The sequence below is a fragment of the Dreissena polymorpha genome, chromosome 8 (genome assembly GCF_020536995.1).
Source record: "Dreissena polymorpha isolate Duluth1 chromosome 8, UMN_Dpol_1.0, whole genome shotgun sequence".
In the NCBI taxonomy this organism is placed as follows: domain Eukaryota; kingdom Metazoa; phylum Mollusca; class Bivalvia; order Myida; family Dreissenidae; genus Dreissena; species Dreissena polymorpha.
Genome location: NC_068362.1, coordinates 37,625,990 through 37,648,265, shown reverse-complemented (window position 1 = coordinate 37,648,265; position 22,276 = coordinate 37,625,990). Strand labels below are relative to the sequence as shown.

The following is a 22,276-nucleotide window of genomic DNA, read 5'->3' as shown; positions in this document are numbered from 1 at the left end:
TGCGTTCTTGAGTAATCATCCAGAAACCATTTTACTATTTCGGGTCACCGTGACCTTGACCTTTGACCTAGTGACAAAAAAATCAATAGGGGTCATCTGCAGGTCATGATCAATCTACCTATGAAGTTTCATGATCCTAGGCATATACGTTCTTGAGTTATCATCCGGAAACCATTTTACTATTTCGGGTCACCATGACCTTGACCTTTGACCTAGTGACCTCAAAATCAATAGGGTTCATCTGCGAGTCATGATCTATCTACCTATAAAGTTTCATGATCCTAGGCCTAAGCGTTCTTGAGTTATCATCCTGAAACCACCTGGTGGACCGACTGACCGACCGACATACCGACCGACATGTGCAAAGCAATATACCCCCTCTTCTTCGAAGAAGGCATAATAAAGGCTGAAAGTATTGTTCCTGATAAGCCTGTGCGGACTGCGAATCTGGGACAACACTTTAGGCACATGCATTAAAAAGCCCAGTTTTTCCAGAGCGCGCCAGCTCATACACATATTCATAGTATTTCATTTAAACTATTGTTTCTACAATTCATAAAACTAGTTTCCCTGTGAATATCTAATGAATTTATTGAAACTTCAAATAAAATACCCAGTATAATAATATGATCAGATTATAAAAAGGGAATGTTCTGGGTCCAGGGTGGGACCTTGGGGTGATAGGGTGCTGCGCCTCTCCGTTTAGGCATAGCTGCATGGAAAATGGCATGTCAATTTAGTTCAAATTTCTGAAACTAATTGTACCTAACATTTGAAACTGCACTGCTTCAGTCTTTAAAATTTTCTTCGCAGAAGATGCCAAAGGTGGAGGAGAGAACCGAAAGGAAGAAGCCTGTCTCACAGTCCGGCTGCTCTTGATTGTTCTTTCAATTGCAGCAATTCAGCAATGAGCTCGGTGACATAATCTGAAATATTTATTAATGATTGATATTGTACTCATTCAAAACCAATCATATGCATTGTTACAAATATGTACATTGATGAATAAAGAAAATACACATATATTATTTTAAAAAACAACATTTGAATAACAGTCAAGCTGGCCATTTGTAATTACAAGGTTTTGGCAATATATGTATATTAGAATGCGGCTAGAGTGCACTTGACCGGTACGCAGTTGTTTACCACTATCGACAAAGCGGGGGTTTGGGGGCGGTAGCTCCAGATACTTAGGAAATATATTGGATAACATGGATTATTAGGCATTGCGTTAGTTGTTAGGTGTTAAAGGTACGTTGTTTGGTGCTAAGTGTTGCGTACCGGTCCAGTGCAATTGCACCTAGAATGCCAATTTTCTATTGTGCTTAGAAGGACTATTACCATAATTGCAGGCTTCTTTAACAGGTTTTACGACATGGTGCCCCGCCTTATTCTTCGGATACAAAATTCTATAGCGCTTTCCCCGTTCTTGGTCTCCGCATTTTTCTGTGTGCATTCTAAACTGAATGCAGGGCTGCCAGATGCAATCTAAATTCAAAAAAAATATAACTTTAAAATCACAAATTAAATCAACTTTTTTATGTAACAAGAATGAACTCAAAATTGTTTTTACAACTTATGCAAGTGCATTATGAATGGACATACTAACTTACTAATTCCATCACACTTTTTATGGTTAACCCATTTATGCCTAGCGTCTAGAAAAAAGGCCTTGGCAAACAGCGTAGACCCAGATGAGACGCCGCATGATGCGGCATCTCATCAGGGTCTGCGCTGTTTGCTTAAAGAATTTCCCTGAGAAATAGTCTAAATATAGAAATAAATATACTAGACATCCCTAATTTTGGAAATAAATTGATCCAATTAAGATGGATGGGAGAGTCCACTCGGCATAAATAGGTTAAGAACTGCCACTGACACTGCCACTGTTTATTATTCAACTAGCATGTTTATTTTACTATAAACATAGAACATATTTTTGGTTGTACGACTTTAAGCAACCAATGCAGAAAAGTCAAAGCCTGTGATGTTAGATTGACTGTAAGTTACGAATTAGGTGTAAATATATGCATACAGTGATCGTAAAACGGCGGCACGAATTACCCAAATCTACCCAAATCTTCCCAAATCTACTCAAATCTACCCAATAAAAATAATTATTTTACATCATTTTTGTGTGATGGGCACTATTGTTTTGTTTAATGCTTCATTCTTCTCATGACAATATGTTATTTCCCAATAAAAATACTTAAAATCAAATATAGGTTACACACCACTTACTAATTAATCTTCCCAAATCTCTCCAAATCTACACCAATTAAAACTAATCAAAGCTACTTGTTTAAAAAATTTGGAGACAAATATATATTGCTTCCTGTGGTTGCTATAGAATTGTGTCGAAAAGACCCAAGGCTTTTTTCCTTCTTTGCGAGTGGCCGTGGAAGGACATTTCACAATTTTGCCAGGGACAATTCACAAACCTAACATGGCCGTGAATTTTAAAAAATCGGCCATTTTTCACAATTTTAACAATTTAACGACTCGGTTTTTCACAATTTTGAGAAGTTCGCGACTCAATTTTTTTAAATATTGAAAAATTCGCGACTCATTTTTTCACAATTTTAAAAAGTTCGCGACTCATTTTTTCACAAAGTGAGGGGGCCAGGGCCGCTTCACAAAGTCAAGAAAAAAAGCCCTGAGACCAACTAATGTCTAAAAAGAAGTACGATAGAGCTAAATCAAGGTACGTAAAGAACACAGAAAAGCCAATAACCGCGTACCGAAAGCGCAGTGCCATTATCAAAAGCAAACTGTAAAATGTAAATACTCAAAAAAATCAGATGGCCAGTAAAATTTCAATAAAAGAATAACATGCAACTTTTTTATGAATTAATTGTTCCAGGACTTTATCTTACAACTTCGTTCTTAAACGCGCAATATAATGTAAATTTACGATGTTGGCCAATAAACAACATGCCATAATGATGACGGGAATCAATTGCCTGACAATGAAAACATTAACAACGAACGAGCACAATTGTTGTTATAGACAGGGGTTTAGTTTCGATTATTGGTAACATTCGTATGGTGAAGTTGTACAAATTTAACTTGCGATCGGGCAGGTAGGGGCGTTTAGCGTAGGCCCAAATGGGACATTTATTAAAAACTATTAAATGCACTCGATTAAGACTTTGGGTCTGATATTTGATGTTTTGTAAACCAACTTGCAATACTGAATGCTCGTGTCAACAAGTGCGTAGACATATAAATTGTATCAAGATTATCACTTTTGTTGAAATCATGATCAGTTAGCGTCGTATTTGCTCAATCAGAAATTTATATTACAATCTTATAGTCGAACTAATTTACGTCATCAAAAATGGCACCACAACTGTTTAAGTGAGTTTTAGAGGCAAAGTATTAAACAAATTTAATTACAAACCAACACTTGTTAAGTCATTAAAATCATGTACATGTAGCATTTATTTAATTTTCTTACAGTTACCGAAAACGGTGATGTGAAAACCGGACAATTAATACTCAGTTCTCAATAAATGGAAAACAGATTTTGAAAATTTATATAAAGCAGGAGATCAGGGTTGGCACCAATCGACCGCCCCCGGTTTTAACCGGCGGTTTTTACCGGTTAAAACCGCCCCGGTCAATACTCCCGAAGTGGTCATTACTGGTCAATACTGGTCGATTGAACTTTACCCCCAATTTTAATTTATATTCCATGCCTAATTAAACAAAATTGATAATATAAATTAAACAGACATGTTGCCAATAATGTCTTAAGCTATTAATACCCACTAGTTTATACCTGTTCGTGCAATTTGTAGGCCAATCTCTCAAAATTTTGCAAATAAGTCAAAGTTGGTCAATCAGGGGTGTCAATTGGCCAAAATCTAAAATCCTGAAAATAGGCCTATCGTTTTGGGGCCAGAGCAAAAAAGGGTTAATAATTCATGTAACTTTGTGTACTATTGTATATAACTTTGTAAACAATATGTCAAAGTAAAATAATTTGTGTTTATGATGACATTTTGTGACATAATCTTAAAATTCCAGATAAAAAATCCTCTGATTTATTTCAATATCAAAATTGGTCCTTAAGGGCCAAAATCCTGATTTCAGGCATAATCCTGAACTTTGACGCCTCTGTCAATTTGATTTTTCTGGTTGATTAATTTTTTTTTCAATTCTGACCTTTGACCCGAGCTCCCGGGTTTTGACGCTTGAAAATTACAGAAGACCCCTTTTTGACTCTTGAGAAAATTACGTCATGCGTCACATTTGACCCGGGGGAATATACCGACTTGCGTCAACGAGATCAAAAGTTGTTAAGACTAAGCGATAATTGGCTCGGGGCGGAGTATCACATTTAGTACACGCTAATCGTTAACGCCCGTTTCCAATCATCGAAGCACAAGTCCACCCAGTAGGCGGAGTTTGGTTAATTAAGAAATCTAGTATTGACCAATTAAAACACTGCTGGTTCGATGATTATTAACTTTCCATTATTTATCATAGCGTTTGTTATCAGCTGTTTGCGGAAAAGACGTGTATTAAACCCACCTAGTTGCAATAATCCAACTCCCAGCTATTGACCCTCTGAGCTGTACGTATGTACTCTTAAAAGCTCAGAGCATTTAAGAAGAACTATAAACCCACCAAAACAGAATGGACTCATCCGCGTCAGTTTTAATAATATTCAATATAAAATAATAACATCCATATCCACATAACACCGTAAAGCATATTTTGAGATATTCCAGAGTATGGCAGAATGTATTTCCAAAGCTGAATGCACCCATCACTGTTTCGCTTCATGATTGCTCAGTTCAAAGACGCGCGAAAGTTATGCTGGCATATGTACTGTCTACAACGTCAAATTACACGCTTTGCATCAAAGTTGCTAAAAATAACTATAGAACCGATACAACTGGCCTTGTGGCAAAGTGACAATTTTTGCATGAGCTAATTGATTACAAAATACATGTCGGCGTAATAATTGACCGTTTGATAAGGCATAGAAAACGGCGTGTTTGTCGCACGTCTTCCGTGAAGATGGCACATGAAATAATTAAAGGGCGTCGGAATTTTTGATGGGATTAAAGACGGAGGCACCTTTATCGGCGAGTAGAAATAATTTCCTTTTATAGTTTACCGATTTATATAGGCTATTGTGTTTAGGTACCACCCGTATGTTGTTTTTTTTTGTGATAGCCAGCGGAAATGTTTTTTTTTTCACATTTTGTATTTCATTCTTAATTTAATAGCCACGCGAAACGGTCAAACAAAGTTATTGGATAAAGTGTAATTGTGTAAAGTGTAATTGTGCTAGTGCATTCGGAAAATGTCGCAGAGAAACCTTTTCGAATTCGGAATCGGTAGTAACTCTGAAAGTGTGTGTAAGACGCCAACGACAAAGCGTACTTTAGATCTAAATGACAGTGCTCCTAACACCCCCAAACGTGCGAAAGAAGAACATATGACATATTACTCTGCTGTACATGAAGTTAATGTTGTATTAGAATACATGTTTTGTATTTATTAATCATTGAAATATTGTGTTTAAATGCATAGTGTTGTAGTGACAGTAAAATGTAAGAAATAAATGTTAACATACATGTATCTTTTTATTTATTTTTTTTTTATATATTATATCTCAGTAATTTGCTTAAATTGCAAAAAATCTTTGACTCTCCTGCGTTATTATTAGGACTCTCAGAAGTTTGATTTTGACTCTTGAAAATATGGTCCCAAGAGTCCTTGACTCTTGAGATTTGAGGTCTAAGGAAAGCCCTTATGAATTTCTAATGAATTATGATGCTCAGATAATTCTGTGCTTGATTCAACAAGAACCTGTAAATTACTGTGTATGAGTATTTCCTCATACCCCACTGTCTCCACAGTCTTCTAACAGTCTTCTCACGTATACAGGTTGGGGCACCCAAAACTGATAATAGGGCCTTAAATGGCACCTTTTTGACATAATCCTTACTTGTCATGTATTTTTGCATTGATTTCTTTAAATACTTTTTATACAATAGTGAAAAAAACTTTAATTTTTATTGACATAAGAATAAAAAACATAATAATAATAATTAGTATCACCTTCACAAATCTGGCCCGTTCACACAGTTTCTCAAGTACGTGTAAAATTGACACATACAGTTGGTAACGCGCTTATTATCTTCTACCTTCCACGATTAATTAGCACCGTTTTAAGTAATGTAGGGCTTTATTTAAAAAACGGTTTACTGAGAACTTAAAGAGTGAAAGCCGAACAACTAGAAGCCTACGACAATATAACTGGTTAATCTTGATTTAAAATAATTATTTGTATAAATTTTGTGTAGGTTTGGGTCAATGACGGGAAGATATTGTAATATTTTGGTATATTTGGGTAGTAGAATACATGTAGGCAGACAGTTCGAGTTTATTGTGGAAAATGTTACTGCAACAAACAAGTGAACTTTTAAATGTGAAACAAAACTTCAAGACGGTAACATATACTACGACGACAACATTTATGACCAAAATATATTGGGTATCGGTTATTTGGGTCCTAGTGGCCAGAACAGAAATCAATTTGTAAGTGGTGTGTAACCTATATTTATTAAAAGAAATTTTATTTGGAAATAAAATATTGTCACGCGTAAAGATGAAGCATTAAACAAAACAATAGTGCTCATCACACAAACATGATGTAAAATAATCATTTTTAAAAAGATCAGGGTCTTCCCCAGGCCATTTAAGCGCCCCCTTGCCGGGGCGCTTGAATTTCGAAATCAGAGTCCCCGGGGCGCTTGAAATTTTCCGATCAGTGTATTCTTCAGTAAAGAAAGTGGAGATTGTCCAAACAAATCAAGGTTTCCCCATCAGTTGTATCAATATTCCCTGTTTTAAAAGAGCACTCGGTACCTACTTTCGCATGTAATCGCCATAAACACCACATGGGGTAATGGATAATCCACTGATAAGAGAATAGCATGCCGCGTGGATCGATTATTCTAGCCATATTACACGGTCATTTAAATGCTGACAAGGATGTATCTGGTAACTTTCCAGTCGTCAAACTGTGAAGTTCATCGTCCAATCGGTTACGCGAATGCTTATGAGGGCGGGGTTAACTATCGACCATTATTTTTGATTGACGTCGGGCATGAAGTAAGAGTTTATCGCAGCTTGATTAGCAAGAAGTTGTACCATTTGAGTAATATAAAATCGGTAATTAGTACAGTACAGAACATTAAAGACGGTTTCGGGCATCATCATCACCCCTTTTTACTGTAAACAAGTGTTACATATGACTCATAATTAATACGAGAAATTAATTGCAAGTGGTAAACAATTAATTATTATAGCGAGTAAGTTGTGCAAATGACTCCCGGTTACAATTATGTGATAACAATTTAATTAATTCCAGTACATGTATATTTCAACATGTCCATTTATAGAACTGATTCACCTCATTTTTCTGACATTTATTCGACACGTTATGCGCTGTAACAAATTTTCGTTGAATTAACTACGCACACTTGTAAATGTTTCGTCCGATAATCGATAGTTAGAAGACTGATGATGGCAACCGGCCGTGATCCTCTTGGACAACGTGAATTTCATGCATAATTCCGTCAAAACATTTATTCGACTCGTAAAGCGTTTAAACAATTTATCCTTGAATTTATACCGCAACGGTTAATAATTGTTGAAATCTCAAATGGGAATAATTAAATTTGTAATCCGAAACCCATTCGCGTAAGTCGATGTTAACGCGTTTTTAATCCGAAACACACTTCCGAATGTAACATGTTACCGCAACGTTAAATATTTTTGCTTCAAATTAGCAGTGCAAATTTATTTTGTGTCGAATCTTTTTCTTAATTAAAAAGAGCGCGAAAATTATGCAGCATGTACAACGTCGCGTCTTTTGCATACAAATGGCGTGTGTTGAGCGTTTTAACAAGCACACAACAGGTCTAGGGATTGACGCATATTCAGAGGCAATATTTCATCAAATATAAATAGTCACTTAAAAAATGGCAAGGTTTGTGTTAAATAAATAACTGAAAGCTTTTATCGTAAATATTTACCAGAAAGAGATTGATAAAAACGGAATAAACGCGATTATCGGATAATAAATAGAAACTTGAAAAATAGTAAGTATACAGTAATAGAGTCGGGTTGAAACGGATGTATTGAGGAATCGTTCGAGTCGGGATTTTACTATCTGTGCGGAAAAGTTTTAAAACAATTAAACAATATAAAAAAAAATATTTTTTAATGACTGGTGGATTTTTTTAAAGAGTCATAGCGCACCAAATGACGTCTTTTAACGCTGTTTTACTTTGAGTTATAACGCACCACAGAACGTGAATTGACACGTTAAATAAAAAAAAAAATCAACGTCGGGAGAGGACACCCCTCCCCAACCCACCCCCAATCGGCCCCGGGGCGCCTGAACAAATTCCTGGGAAAGGCAATGAAGATTAATGTAGATTTCGGTCAATTTGGGTATATTTGGGTAATTCGTGTCGCCCATCGTGAGCGTAATAAAAGAGTAAGAAAAGACAAGTTGCCATTTTTACTCCGACTGAATACATACATATCCGGTTAGGGCTGGATCAGCTTCTAATAGCCCCCTCATGTTCGTTAAAACAGAATAGATGTCAATCTCCAAACAGAATTATAGCCAGGATACGTACAAATCAATGCATGGACAGCCCAATTACAAGATGATATGAACAATTGACAAATGCAGATGAAAAAGACAAAGATATTTACATAGTTCATCACTGCCATCAAATTCAATTGTCATCAACAAACGATGGGAAATTGGCGCGTGTAAATAATAACACACCTCACAGTAAAGGCTATTTAAAAAGGTTACATTCAACAACTTAAAAACAAACGTCGATTGTCCAGCCCTGTCACACTTTGGATATCTTGATCTTGAAAGCCGAAGAATCCTTTTGTCCCCTTCTCGTGACGAGCGTTGCAGCCAAACGTAGTTCTTCTTGAATGCTCTGAGCTTTTATGAGTACATACGTACGGAGAGTCAATAGCTGGGAGCACAGGTGGGTAGCGTGTGGCTATGATATTAATTAGTGAAAACATCATTTTGAATGATAAATAATCATATTATAACGAAAAATTAACTTTTCTGAAAAAAAATATTTCACTATCAAATAAATATATATAACAAGGTATGCAACTCAAAATCAGCCCAAAACGGGGTGCATCGCTTTGAACAGCCATATCTTCATCAATTGTGCAGCGATTTTCACGATCTCGGTCTTATTCAACGCAGAAATGAATTTCCTTTCTGGAAATGTATATGTCTTGCAATATTTTTACAAATGCTGGGTCACCTTTTAAGAAATAACACGATACACAACTCGCACGACCCAGTGGACAGTGATAAGGGTTTAAGTTATATGTAATTGTCAGATGACAGACCGTCTCATCTGATTTTCTTTTATTATTTAAATACAGTTTTATTTATTATTAGTTTCTTTGCAAAAAAGACACTTTTCTCTTTTAGGATTCATACAATCCTGTGTCCTGGTGGCATGGCTTTTTGTCACTCCTGTGACAAACCTCTAGGTCTGAAAGGCGTCCTTGTTCTATGGATATATGTGCATGGCTTGTTTCAAATCTAATCTTCAGTCACATAAAATTATGAGCAGCGCAGTAAGTGATAAATTCGCTGTGTTATCATACAGGATTAATGAAACATAGAGAAATTGTAATTTCACGCACAAAGTATTAACATGTAAATTAATTTGAAATTTCCACTAATTAAGACTGCATTATAGTCTAGGGTCTTACTTTCCGATCATTCAAACAGAGAAAACTTGTTACATTCCTGCAGTTCCATAGGATAATTATGTTAAACATTATTTTACCAGTTTTCAACAAAAAGATTACGAAAGTTTGATGATGAAGACTGGAAGGAACACAATGCAAGCAGTCAAACAGATGACAGAGTCAGCTAGATTACAGAGGTAGGATTACTTTTGTCAGTAATAACCTACAAATTGAAAGTCATAGATCTTTGCTGGCTAAAAAAGATTCTTAGTATGGTTTAGTCAATTTTCATGTAGAACTGAATAAATGTACTGAGTATGTTGTGTCAGTTTTGTTGTTAAGATTCCCTCCTTAATGTAATCATTTCTTTGAAAGAGAATTTAAAGGTTATATATATGTAAGGTGTTCATTATGTTCCATCCCCGACCCCTTTCATCAAAGTGGGGTTAGGGACATATTTGTGTTGTGCCTTCCATCTGTCTGGATGAATGTAACAAATCGTGTCAGCGTCATACTTTCAAAGTTGATGATCCAAATCTTAAATAACTTTAAGTTGACACAAATATATATATAACATCTGAAGATTTAGAGTTAGCGTGTGTACCACCTCAAATATTTTCTTTGTCCCTTGACATATTTCTTTTATATTTTGCATACTTCTTTACCAACATGACCTTAATCTATAAACAAGAGCAGACAACTGTGTATCAAGTATTTTGTAAGAATGATGGCCCTTTTTTCACTTACAAAATCAAAAAGTTGGTTTAGGTATGTGTTTAGGTCCACTTTATTCCTAAAGTATCAAAGCTATTGATTTAATAATTACAACACTTATTAGCTATAATAAGTGGACTGTGCAGGCAACATTATGTTACTCTGACTGGCATTTTGACAGAATAATGGCCCCTTTAATACTTAGATAATTGAACATTTGCTTAAGTTTTGTGTTTTGGTCCATTTTACTCCTAAAGTATCATAGCTATTGCTTTCAGACTTGGAACACTCGCTAACTATCATAAGGGGACTGTTTAGGAAAAGTTGCATAACTCTTGTTGGCATTTTAACGGAATTATGGCCCTTTTGACTACTAAGTAACTTTGAATATTTTGTTTAATTTTGTGTTTAGATCCACTTTATTCTTAAGTATCAAGGCTATTGCTTTCAAGCTTCAAATACTTTCTTATTAACATGAGGGTACTGTACCTGGCAAGTTGAATTTGACCTTGACCTTGAATGACCTTGACTGTCAAGGTCAAATTAATAAATTTTGCTTAAATTGCCATAACTTCTTTATTTATGATCAGATTTGATTCATACTTTGACAAAACAATACTTACCTGACATACCACAATGGACTCCACCCAAACCATCCACCACCCCCACCCCAGAACCCCCCATAAAAACAAATTCTTTTTTTTTCATATTTTGGAAAGAAAATCTAATAAATGACCACACACCCACATTAAATCCCTCTCTCCACCCCACCGCCAACCCAGAGAGAAATTATTATTTTTTTAAACATGGTAATACAAAAAAATTATTTATATATTTCATTTTTGAAGGATCGTCCAACGATCCCACCCAAGTTATTACTATCAAACTTGAAATAAAATCTCATCAGTTTGTGTTATGTCTTTTCAAATGTTCAATAGATTGTGGAAAATATACCTGAACTCAGAATCGTCCATAAGGTACAACTTCTTTAAAACATAATCGATCCATATGTTTCAATTATGGTGATTCTCTACTTAGAATATGACTATATTACCTTGACCTTATTGAATATGAACAATTTCCACATGATGGCTTACATTATACTGTCAAGCCCTCGAATAGTCGAGCGCGCTGTCATCTGACAGCTATTGTTAGCTCACCTTTCACAAAGTGACATGTGAGCTTATGTGACCGTGTGATGTCCGGCGTGTGTGCGTGCGTGTGTGCGTGCGTCCGTCAACAATTTGTTTGTGTAGACAGTAGAGATCACAGTTTTCATCCAATCTTTATGAAATTTGGTCAGAATGTTCATCTTGATGAAATCTGGGTTTGGATTGTATTTGGGTCATCTGGGGTCAAAAACTAGGTCACTAGGTCAAAAACTAGGTAAAATAATAGAAAAACCTTGTGTAGACAGTAGAGATCACAGCTTTCATCCAATCTTTAAGAAATTTGGTCAGAATGTTTATCTTCATAAAATCTTTGTTGGGATTGTATTTGGGTCATCTGGGGTCAAATACTAGGTCACTAGGTCAAAAACTAGGTCAAATAATAGAAAAAAAAATTGTAGACAGTAGAGGTAGCAGTTTTCATCCAATATTTTTAAAATTTGGTGAGAATGTTTATCGTGATGAAATTTGGGTTGGGATTGTATTTAGGTCATCTGAGGTCAAAACTAGGTCACTAGGTCAAATAATAGAAAAACCGTCAACAATTTGTTTGTGTATACAGTAGAGGTCACAGTTTTTCATCCAATCTTTATGAAATTTGGTCAGAATGTTTATCTTGATGAAATCTGGGTTGGGATTGTATTTGGATGATATGGGGTCAAAAGCTAGGTCACTAGGTAATATTATAGAAAAACCTTGTGTAGACAATAGAGGTCACAGTTTTCATCCAATCTTTATAAAATTTGAACAGAATGTTTATCTTGATTAAATCCGGGTTGGGATTGTATTTGGATCACCTGGGGTCAAAAACTAGGTCACTTGGTCAAATAAAAGAAAAACCTTGTGTAGACATACTAGACAATAGAGGTCACAGTTTTCATCTAATCGTTATGAAATTTGGTCAGAATGTTTATCTTGATGAAATCTGGGTTGGGATTTAATTTGGTTAGTCAGGTGAACGATTCAGGGCCATCATGGCCCTCTTGTTTTCTATTTTACCATGGTTCCGCAAATGTTTGAATGTTTTATAATGGCAGATCATATTTGCTTTTGTACAAAACACTTAATGTTGCCACCTACAATCATCAAAAAAAATGTGTAGGTTCCATGTAACACATTCAACATGTTAACATGTTGTATGAACATAGATTGTTCCTCAATTAGGTTGACTTTTCCTGACATATGTAAAAAAAGATAAATAGTCCTCACATTGGTTTCAATGTGTAGGTAGAGATACAGTGCTGAAGTCCTCAAAAGTTAAGTTATTAAGAAATTCACACACGAATGCACATACATATATACATAGAAAAAAGCAGACAGGTGTCATTATACCAGTACTTATATAATACTGATATAAAGGCTTTTGTTAATATATTGGTAGATTTTGTATCATAAACATTACAAATTTCATTGTTTATATTTTGTAGGAATGCTGAAGAGCAACAAATAGAAACCGATGACTTTGTAGAAGATTTATATGATTATGATAATGTTGCCGATAACATCTCATCAGAGGAAAGTGACAGTGATTGTGAAGGCACAGTATATCCAGAACGAGACACAGTGAACATATACGTTGAGGAAAAGTTTAAATGTAATACAAGGAGATGGAGACAAAGAACAGGTTGAAATAGGAAAATCCAGTATCCAAGTAGTGAATGTACAGAAAGAAACCATACACATGGCTACCTCAAAGGAGACTAATATGAATGTACAGAAAGAAACCATACACATGGCTACCTCAAAGGAGACTAATATGCGTAATTGTAATTAATGCTTTTGCAATGCTTTGCACCTAAATACGTATAAAGCTAAAATAAGAATCTCAAGGTGCTTTTACATTGTGTGTGCTTTTGTGAGTAGTATACATTCTGTATCTTAATAGCGTGTAACAACTAGTCCTCCATGGTGCAGTGGATGAGTACTCGCCTGCATATCTGGATGTCTTCGGTTGGAATCCTTCTATTGACTTTTTCTAGAATGTTGAAATTCAAGTAATGTTTTGATAACACGCATTGACAGCAAAAATACACTGTTTATATGTTGAAATTTGTGATAAATCTTATTGCATTGTTATATTATATTATTGATTTGACATATAGTTTTATTTCTTATCATGAAATATTCATATTGACTAACCGGTCCAGCATCTTTGAACAATGTACGGATCAACATACAAATGTACCTTAATAGAAAAATAACTTAATCTGTTTAAATAGCTTGCCAAAATGCTGACCTGTTTTATACAATGAAACACGTTTTTTGTAATATAAGTTTTAAACTTTTAATTATGGTTGTGGTAGATGCAATTGAGTTAGAGACTTAAAATGGAAGTGGCATGGCTTATCTAAAATTTGTTGTCGGATCCCTCCTAATGTGCAGTTGGCAGATCATCACAACTTGTAAATGAACAATTTATATTGGAAAATCCTGTGAACAAGTTAGAGTACAGAGATTCATGAATAACATGGTTGTCTTTGTTGAAGGGATGCATTTGTGTCAAAGTTTCTCTTTTATGTATGTCATAGGAAGTTTTACTAATACAAGGTCATGGATAATTCTAATATTTTTTCATATCATTTTGGGAGTTTTCTATCACGTCACATGTGTTAATTCTTCTGAAAAGCTTACATGCTATAAATTTTTTCTTAATTACGTTATTTAACAAACAAATTCTTAGCAAGCGTGGTCATGCCATACGTCCTACATTTTTTACATTTCTTTAAGAGCGGGATTTAAGCACGTGCATTTTACTGCAATATTTTCTTTATTTATTCGGACCTATTTTCGAAACATTATGCTCCGCCCATAATTTATTGCAGAATAACGCACACTTTATTTCCTTCTTTGTCTATAGAAAACAAGTCGCGTGCCGTGTTAGAATCAATATCAGTAGATATTGGCGCCGAATTCATGGGTGCGTAAGGTCCTAGCTTAGTCGTGACCGATCTGCATCGTTCGTAGTACAGTCGCAGTAGATTCTTACACATCGTAGTGAAGTCGCGACCCTATTCGCAAGACTGCAACCGAACCCCACGATTCGTCGTAACACAATCGTACCACTGTCGTAACTGAATCGCACATTGTCACGAGTCTTCTCGATTCAATAAATGTGAGAAATCGTACCGAATCGTGGGCTTGTTTTCGTAGTGGAATAGGGCCATTACACAAATAACGAAAACAATGTTTTGTTTCATATACTGCTATGAACTTTATGTACCTCATATGCAGTGTAGGTGATATATCATTTGAAAGTTTATAATATTAAATTAATATAAAATGTTTCAATACATTATATTTGATTGTAACCGTTAAATTAGAATCGTTTTATGTAATCCACGGTCGTGAATCACGAACGCCACCTCTTTTTTGAGATGCATTAATAAATGACCCAATACTACTTCCTATGTGGCGCTCAGGCCCAGTTGTTCTGAAATGTCATGGGTAATTTTACAGGGTGATTAGGTTTTATATGGGTTTTTTTCAGCTTATATCAAATTTTGTAATCAGGCAATGTAGTGCGATTCAGTGGAGATTAATTCATCCAAAATATGTAAAGAAACAGACATTCTCAACCCATTTAAAAACGTGAGAACCTTTATAAGTTTTGGCATGGCGGAGTTTTTATTAAATAAAAAATAGTTCATCGACAGCAATATTGGTATTTAGTATGATAATTCAATAAATAAATACAATATAATACTTCTTCTTTAAACGATGACTTGTGTCCCTTAATTACAATGGTTTATTTACCAAAAGGTCAAGGTCAACGAATATTAAATAGGCTCCTATATGTTGTATTTCCCACTTTCAACTCAATAAAATGAAGATAGTTCGGTCTTTTTCGTTAAATTATTTGTATAATACATGTGAAATGTTCTTATCTTACAAAGACGAACGTTCAAATCCATCAAGACATTATTGGAAAACTACTTTTTTCTAATAAAAATCGCATGCAACTCAAATGTGCTGAAATAGTCAACTTACAAAAAATAATGTAAGTCCTGTAAACATAATAGAAAACATTACATAAAATATTTAACTTAAAAATAGTTATACAAGTGCATTGGCGCCACCTCCTATTATTAGCGCAGCCTCCTTGACATTGGCTTCATCTCTTCTTGAAAATGAAAATTAATCAATTAGATCGGCTAAACGACGATGTTTTTGTGCATGCGTTAACGTGTACAGGTTCAAAGCAATCGTTGTATGTAATTAGCGATTTAATTAGCTGGAAAAAATGCTCGTCACTCAGGCTAAAATCATCGATTTTCTTTTTACGAATTATACCATGCGACAATTTAAAAAGGTTCTCTTAGTTGCGAATGTATGTTTCTTTACATTTTGGGATGAATTTATATTCTTTGAATCGCAATACATTGACCGATTGTTTTAAATAATGCGAAATATGTTGAAAACAACATATACCAATTATCATCCTGTAAAATTAAATCAATTAAATTTACGGGCCTGAGAGCCATCTCGGAAGTATTATTGGCTCATTTGTTAATGCATGCACAAAAAGAGGTGGCGCCCATGACTAACAACCGTGCAATCGTTTAATCAGTATTTATATCTTAAGTTAACTATTTAAACTATTTTTTTGAATCTTTGTCATCATAAATCAACTTGAGACGTTCAATATTTTGATATTTAAGATTGTTTAAAGTAGTTTTCCACACTATACCCTTAAAAAAACGACACCAGATGGTCCGTCGGTGCAATATATACTAATTAGTTAGTTATTGATGGCCTAATGTTTAATTATTGCCTGAATTGTTTTCAATATGATTGTCTTCCTGTCGATTGATCGATTGCATTAATTCATTATTCCCATTTCTACAGATCTTTTAAAACAATAAAGTCTCATGATTCAACACTCATTTAAAGGCTCACATAATAATTATATTATAAATGCCTATGAATTCTCACATATATTACAGATGTCTATGATGGCTCACGTGTATTACATATGTCTATATTGGCTCACATGCATTACAGATTTCTATGATTTCTCACATATATTACAGATGTCTATGATGGCGCATATATATTACATATGTTTATATTTTCTCACATATATTACAGATGTTCATGATGGCTCACATATATTACAGATGTTCATGATGGCTCACATATATTAAAGATGTATATGATGGCTCACATATATTACAGATGCCTATGATTTCTCAAATATATATCAGATGTCTATTATGGCTCACATATATTACAGATGTCTATGATGGCTCACATATATTACAGATGTCTATGATGGCTTACATGTATTACAGATGTCTATGGTGGCTCACATATATTACAGATGCCTATGATTTCTCAAATATATATTAGATGTCTATGGTTTCTCACATATATTACAGATGTCTATGATGGCTCACATGCATTACAGATGCCTATGATGGCTCACATATATTACAGATGCCTGTGATTTCTCACATATATTACAGATGTCTTTGATGGCTCACATGCATTACAAATGTCTATGATTTCTCACATATATTACAGATTTCTATGATTACTCACATGTATAGTACAGATGTCTATGATGGCTCACATATATTACAGATGTCTATGATGGCTCACATATATTACAGATGTCTATGATGGCTCACATGTATTACAGATGTCTATGATGGCTCACATATATTACAGATGTCTATGATGGCTCACATGTATTACATATGTATATGATGGCTCACATATATTACAGATGTCTATGATGGCTCACATATATTACAGATGTCTATGATGGCTCACATATATTACAGATATCTATGATGGCTCACATGTACTACAGATGTCAATTCTGTAACAATTGCTGTATTTTAGAAGCAATGAATTGTCATTGCTCATCACTCCTCAATTTTTCACAAACAAATGACAACCATGATAAAAAGAACAGTCAATGTTTGTGATACGTTCGTTTTGGGGTAGCTTTTTAGTAGTCATTGCTACACTTAAATTATGGACCTTAAATAGGTATATGGCAGTATATTCATTTATGATTTTATTGATTTCGTCACATTTTCTACAATGAGCTTTAGGTGCAAAAAAATCAATAAATGTATAATGTTTCCTTCAAAAGACCGATATTTTCAGCCATGTTCTTAGATTTGGCAATTTATCGATTTCGGATTGGATGCTTCAATCCATCGCATACCCATAAACGTTTGTGTTTTATTAAGCAGGTCAATCCCAGACTGATGTTAATATGGAATTGCTCAGTTCCGTGGAGGATGAACTGCAGATGATTCTCCGTGAACATACTGCCCTAACAAGAAACATGAAAGCCAAGAAATTGCACCTGCAATTCTTCACAGACTATGGCATAAATGTTTAAATATTATGCTGGACATACACAATTTGATGTTTTAAAGGCTTTTTACGATTACGTGGAACTTGATTTTATAGAAAGTCATACAAGTGTTCTTGATAAGCTCCAACACCTGATTGCGCTAGCCAGCCTGTAATTTGTCAACATGCAGTACTCTTTTATTCAGTTTTAATTATTTATCTTAACACAAAATGGCGGACTTAATAGTTTCCATTTTTATGAAAGCCATTAATAAAACAATTATTGTTTTGCTTACCCAGGTGAGTCAGTCAAAATATAACTTATAAAATCGATTTTTTAACATTGGTAACGAACAACATTCATACGAATGTTTCTTAATGACATTTGTCGTGTTGATGTTTTTTGTGTTCATAAACTGTCCGTTCCTAATTCTTAGTGCAATAGCAGCATAAGCCTTATGGAAAATAAAAGGAAAATGCTCATTTAGTATTGAATAAGATACAAGGGTAAGAATCCTGCATTGATAATCGAACATTGTTTATTACGTTTGCATGGTTTCGAATACAGTCAAATAATCGATTTAAACGCCCAAATAAAAATATGTCAAAACTTGTTAACATATATAGCTACAAATCGTGATCTTCTTTGTTTAAACAAATATACAATCGAACGTTAAAATATGCAATCATGTATTGTACGGTCGATATTTTTATATTTGTATCAGTCGAATATATTATGGATTAATTTTAATAAATAAAATGTTTTTCATATAATGAACAGGAATATTTTATCCATATGTCTGGATATTCTTCTAAGATTTGAACCTTGTTTCATCCATGGACATCAATTATCGGTGAAAAAAATAATTGTCTTCGTCTAGCAACTCGTTTTTAACCCCAAAAAAGACCTGATCATCAACAATGGACGCATCTTATAACACAAAACATATTATAAAAAGCATCTGTTAAGTTCGCACAATATTCGGACGTGCGACAAATGAAGTGAAATCAAGAGTTTTGTTACGAAATACATAAATAATAGAACGCCACGATATTCAGTTATCATATAAACATTTTGACAAGGCTAAAAACCTGCGCCGCTAATATCATGTGTATCTCATATTCAATTTCTTTAAAAAGACAGACAATATACGTAGTTTTTATATAAATGTAGAATAACTTTGTTGATATTCCTTGAAAATGGGCCGTTATTGTTACTAATGATCTGATATAATAAGTAAAAGGTGTTTCATGTCAATTGAAACAAACATCTGCCTCGAAGATTTATGAGCTTTGTCTTGTAAATCTTGTCCGATAATTAATTTGATAAAAACAATAAAAACATGCATGGAAGATGTATGATTAGCTGGTGGTTGTTGTTTTGTCCAACACAGAGAAGACTCTCTCTGTTCCCTTAATGTTTTAGTACGATTGAAAAGTATTTAAACATGTCAACGGGACTACAATGAGACTCGAAGCCGGTCCTTCTGGACTGAAAAGGTGTTAATGAATGCGGGTCGCAGTGAAGGGCTCCCGACAGTTTGGGCTACAGGGCCTAGTCCGAAGATTTACAGTCTCCGGCGCCAATCCGCGAGCATATGTTTCCTGGCTATTGAATACATTCATGTAGGTGCCAGGAACTCCAAAGCATTGACCGACCCTCGTTTGAGGCCGTCTTCGTCCTTCATGGCTGCATTTGCATTAGTGCTTTTGTCGACATCTTCTTGATACCATAGAAAATTTACATTTACAGTTTTATCTAGACAAAGGTGATGAAGTTCACTAATAGATGCAATATAAGGCCAAGCTTGTTTTTTACCGTTTCTTATAGATTCAAGGGAAGCTAGTCGAAAAGCAGGAATCCTCCGTCAATCCGTGCCTGTATTTATACAACAGTCCAAAATACCACAGGACCTTCAGGCGGTTCCTAACATGTAACGGTAAGCTCCAGTTCAGGAAAACAGAACCGGTCGTAAAACCAGAAAACTACGACCAAACCTTCGCCAGTTGAAACCTCACGACGATGCATTAATTAAAATATTTATACAATAATACCGTTATACTAAAAACTAAATATGGTGATACTGCTTTTAACTCGAGAGTAGTAAGTCTTAGATTTTGTTAATTCGGGCCTCGAAATATATGCGCACAAATCTACAAAACAATTAAAAAATACAGATTGTTTTCCACACAGTAATGTGGATGTGTTTGGCAAGTTTTGCCTGATTTGTTATATGTATATATACATATATATATATATATATATATATATATATATATATATATATATATATATATATATATATATATATATATATATATATATATATATATATATATATATATATATATATATATATTCACACGCTTACCTGTCGTGATGCTATAAATATGTTAATTGTCTTTTATTCCGTTCATGTTACGCGTGTTATTACGTTAGTGATATTTAATATCTGATATAGGATGAAGCATTCAATGAACACATAAAGCCCAGAAGAGGCGTTGTCAGTAATGATCAATTGGCCTATTTGAATAAGAGTCAATCCAAACATGGTCAATTTTAAAGTCTTAGAGTGGTATATATAGTATAAACGTAAGTATCACAGTTATTGTCCAGCGGTGTTGATCTTAGATCTACCACGTCAATTTGGGTTAACACATATTTTGGCCAAAGCAGATGTCAAGGTCGAACTGAATCGATGTGTTGATAGTTTCAAAAACATCATCAATACACGTATCAAAGCTTTGTGGGATGCATGATTGATGTGTGACGAAATGTGTCCTTTTGGATTTAACAAACAGTGGACCATTGAAATTATTTAAAAGAAAAAGCGGGTCAATGCCAAAATAAATATAGTATGGTGTGTAGGAAAAGGTTGGGAGACGGCCATATATCCGACACATGTTTCGTAATGGTGGTCTTTTCTTGTTAGGTATGTTACAAGTGTACAATGGAAAAGACAGTTGTAGTCCGGGCAACCTATTATATGGACATATTTGACCGGTGACCTCTCTGTTTTCGTAATGGTGGTCTTTTGTCGTTAGTTATGTTACACGTGCATGATGGAAAAGACAGTTGTAGTAGAGGCAACCTATTGTATGGACATATTTTACAGGTGACCTCTCTGTAAGACCTTGAAATTGTAGGTAAGGAGACGGATGAAACACGCGTCGCGCCTTCTCCTCCTAATGTCATTTGTTGTAAGTTATTTTAAAATTGTTTATTGTTTTATGACCAAATTAGACCTATAAGTATTAAATTGACCTATTGTGTATTAAAACGGGTATTTCAAGCTACAGGTAGTCTTATGATGGTTTCATACGGGCCCGGTCATTTCAAAATCCATCAATATGGCAAAGTCTATGTTAATATAGGAATGTCCCGACTGACCTCCGGGTAAGGGTGGGACAAACAGACGGATACTTCGACTTCTATATGCCGCCTTCTTCAAATAGGGAGGGGGCATATTTTTTTTAATTTAAGAAACTATTGAATAAACTAATTGTGTGGTGTGTATCTATCCCTAACGGATATATCCATCGTTTATGCTTTCATGAATCATCCATAATCCACGGGCCACTTTATAATACATACAGTGCTTAACTATGAACAACGTTAGCATAATCAGGGTACATACCCTGTGATAAGAGCATCACAATTTAAAACTAAGAAGACCATAATTTAAATCGCCATCATGGGTTTGGTTATTTGTTGGTAATTTTACTTTTTGTCTTTATATTAAGTTGTTTGAGACTTTTATTGAAGGCTATTTCTGACAAAATATTACGTTTTTTTTAGTATTATTTTGTCGATAGGCGTGTAACGAATTAGTATGTAGTAAGTACAAAATAAACTTCGACTTTAAGTTCTTTATTTTTCATAATAATATAAACATCACATTAAACGTCCATTAGGCTTAGGAAAATGTCTGAAAGACTTAACAGATTTTAAAACCTTATTTTTTTGTTTTCAATCGTTAGGATCTATTTATACCAGTAACTTTGAATTACTTAAACATGAAATTCTTACAAGTAATTATCTCTAAAGGACACAATCATCTTTTTATCGACGCAGCTGTTTTTTACCATATCATATTGGGGCATTTTTGTCCTATATACATGAATTATTTAATAAAATATGTTCAGAACGAGTTTTATGAAAATTTTACAAATAAATGTGCATAATGTGCGCAAAAAAAAATGACTTTAAACCATTTATTAAATCTGGCTTAGTGACCTTGTGTTTGATCCTTTTTGACAAAGTTTCGAACTCGTGTAGGATATCATAAGACAAATTTTCC

At 34.5% G+C, this 22,276-nt stretch overlaps 2 protein-coding genes across 11 annotated transcripts in view; both read right to left on the bottom strand.

The window, feature by feature from the left end:
* LOC127843273 (coatomer subunit beta'-like) overlaps nucleotides 1-1,488 on the bottom strand; it is a 258,575-nt gene extending 257,087 nt beyond the window's left edge. For 8 of the 9 annotated variants that reach the window (XM_052373173.1, XM_052373169.1, XM_052373172.1 and 5 more), the window contains exons 1-2: nucleotides 1,342-1,488; nucleotides 766-926 (exon numbers count right to left, since the gene is read on the bottom strand). The gene's annotated coding sequence lies outside the window, so the exon portion shown is untranslated. The remainder of the gene's footprint in view (nucleotides 1-765; nucleotides 927-1,341) is intronic. The other variant, XM_052373171.1, reaches the window with a different exon arrangement.
* Nucleotides 1-22,276, bottom strand: part of LOC127843272 (uncharacterized) — a 224,718-nt gene that overhangs the window by 172,871 nt on the left and 29,571 nt on the right. The gene's annotated exons all lie outside the window — the stretch shown is intronic.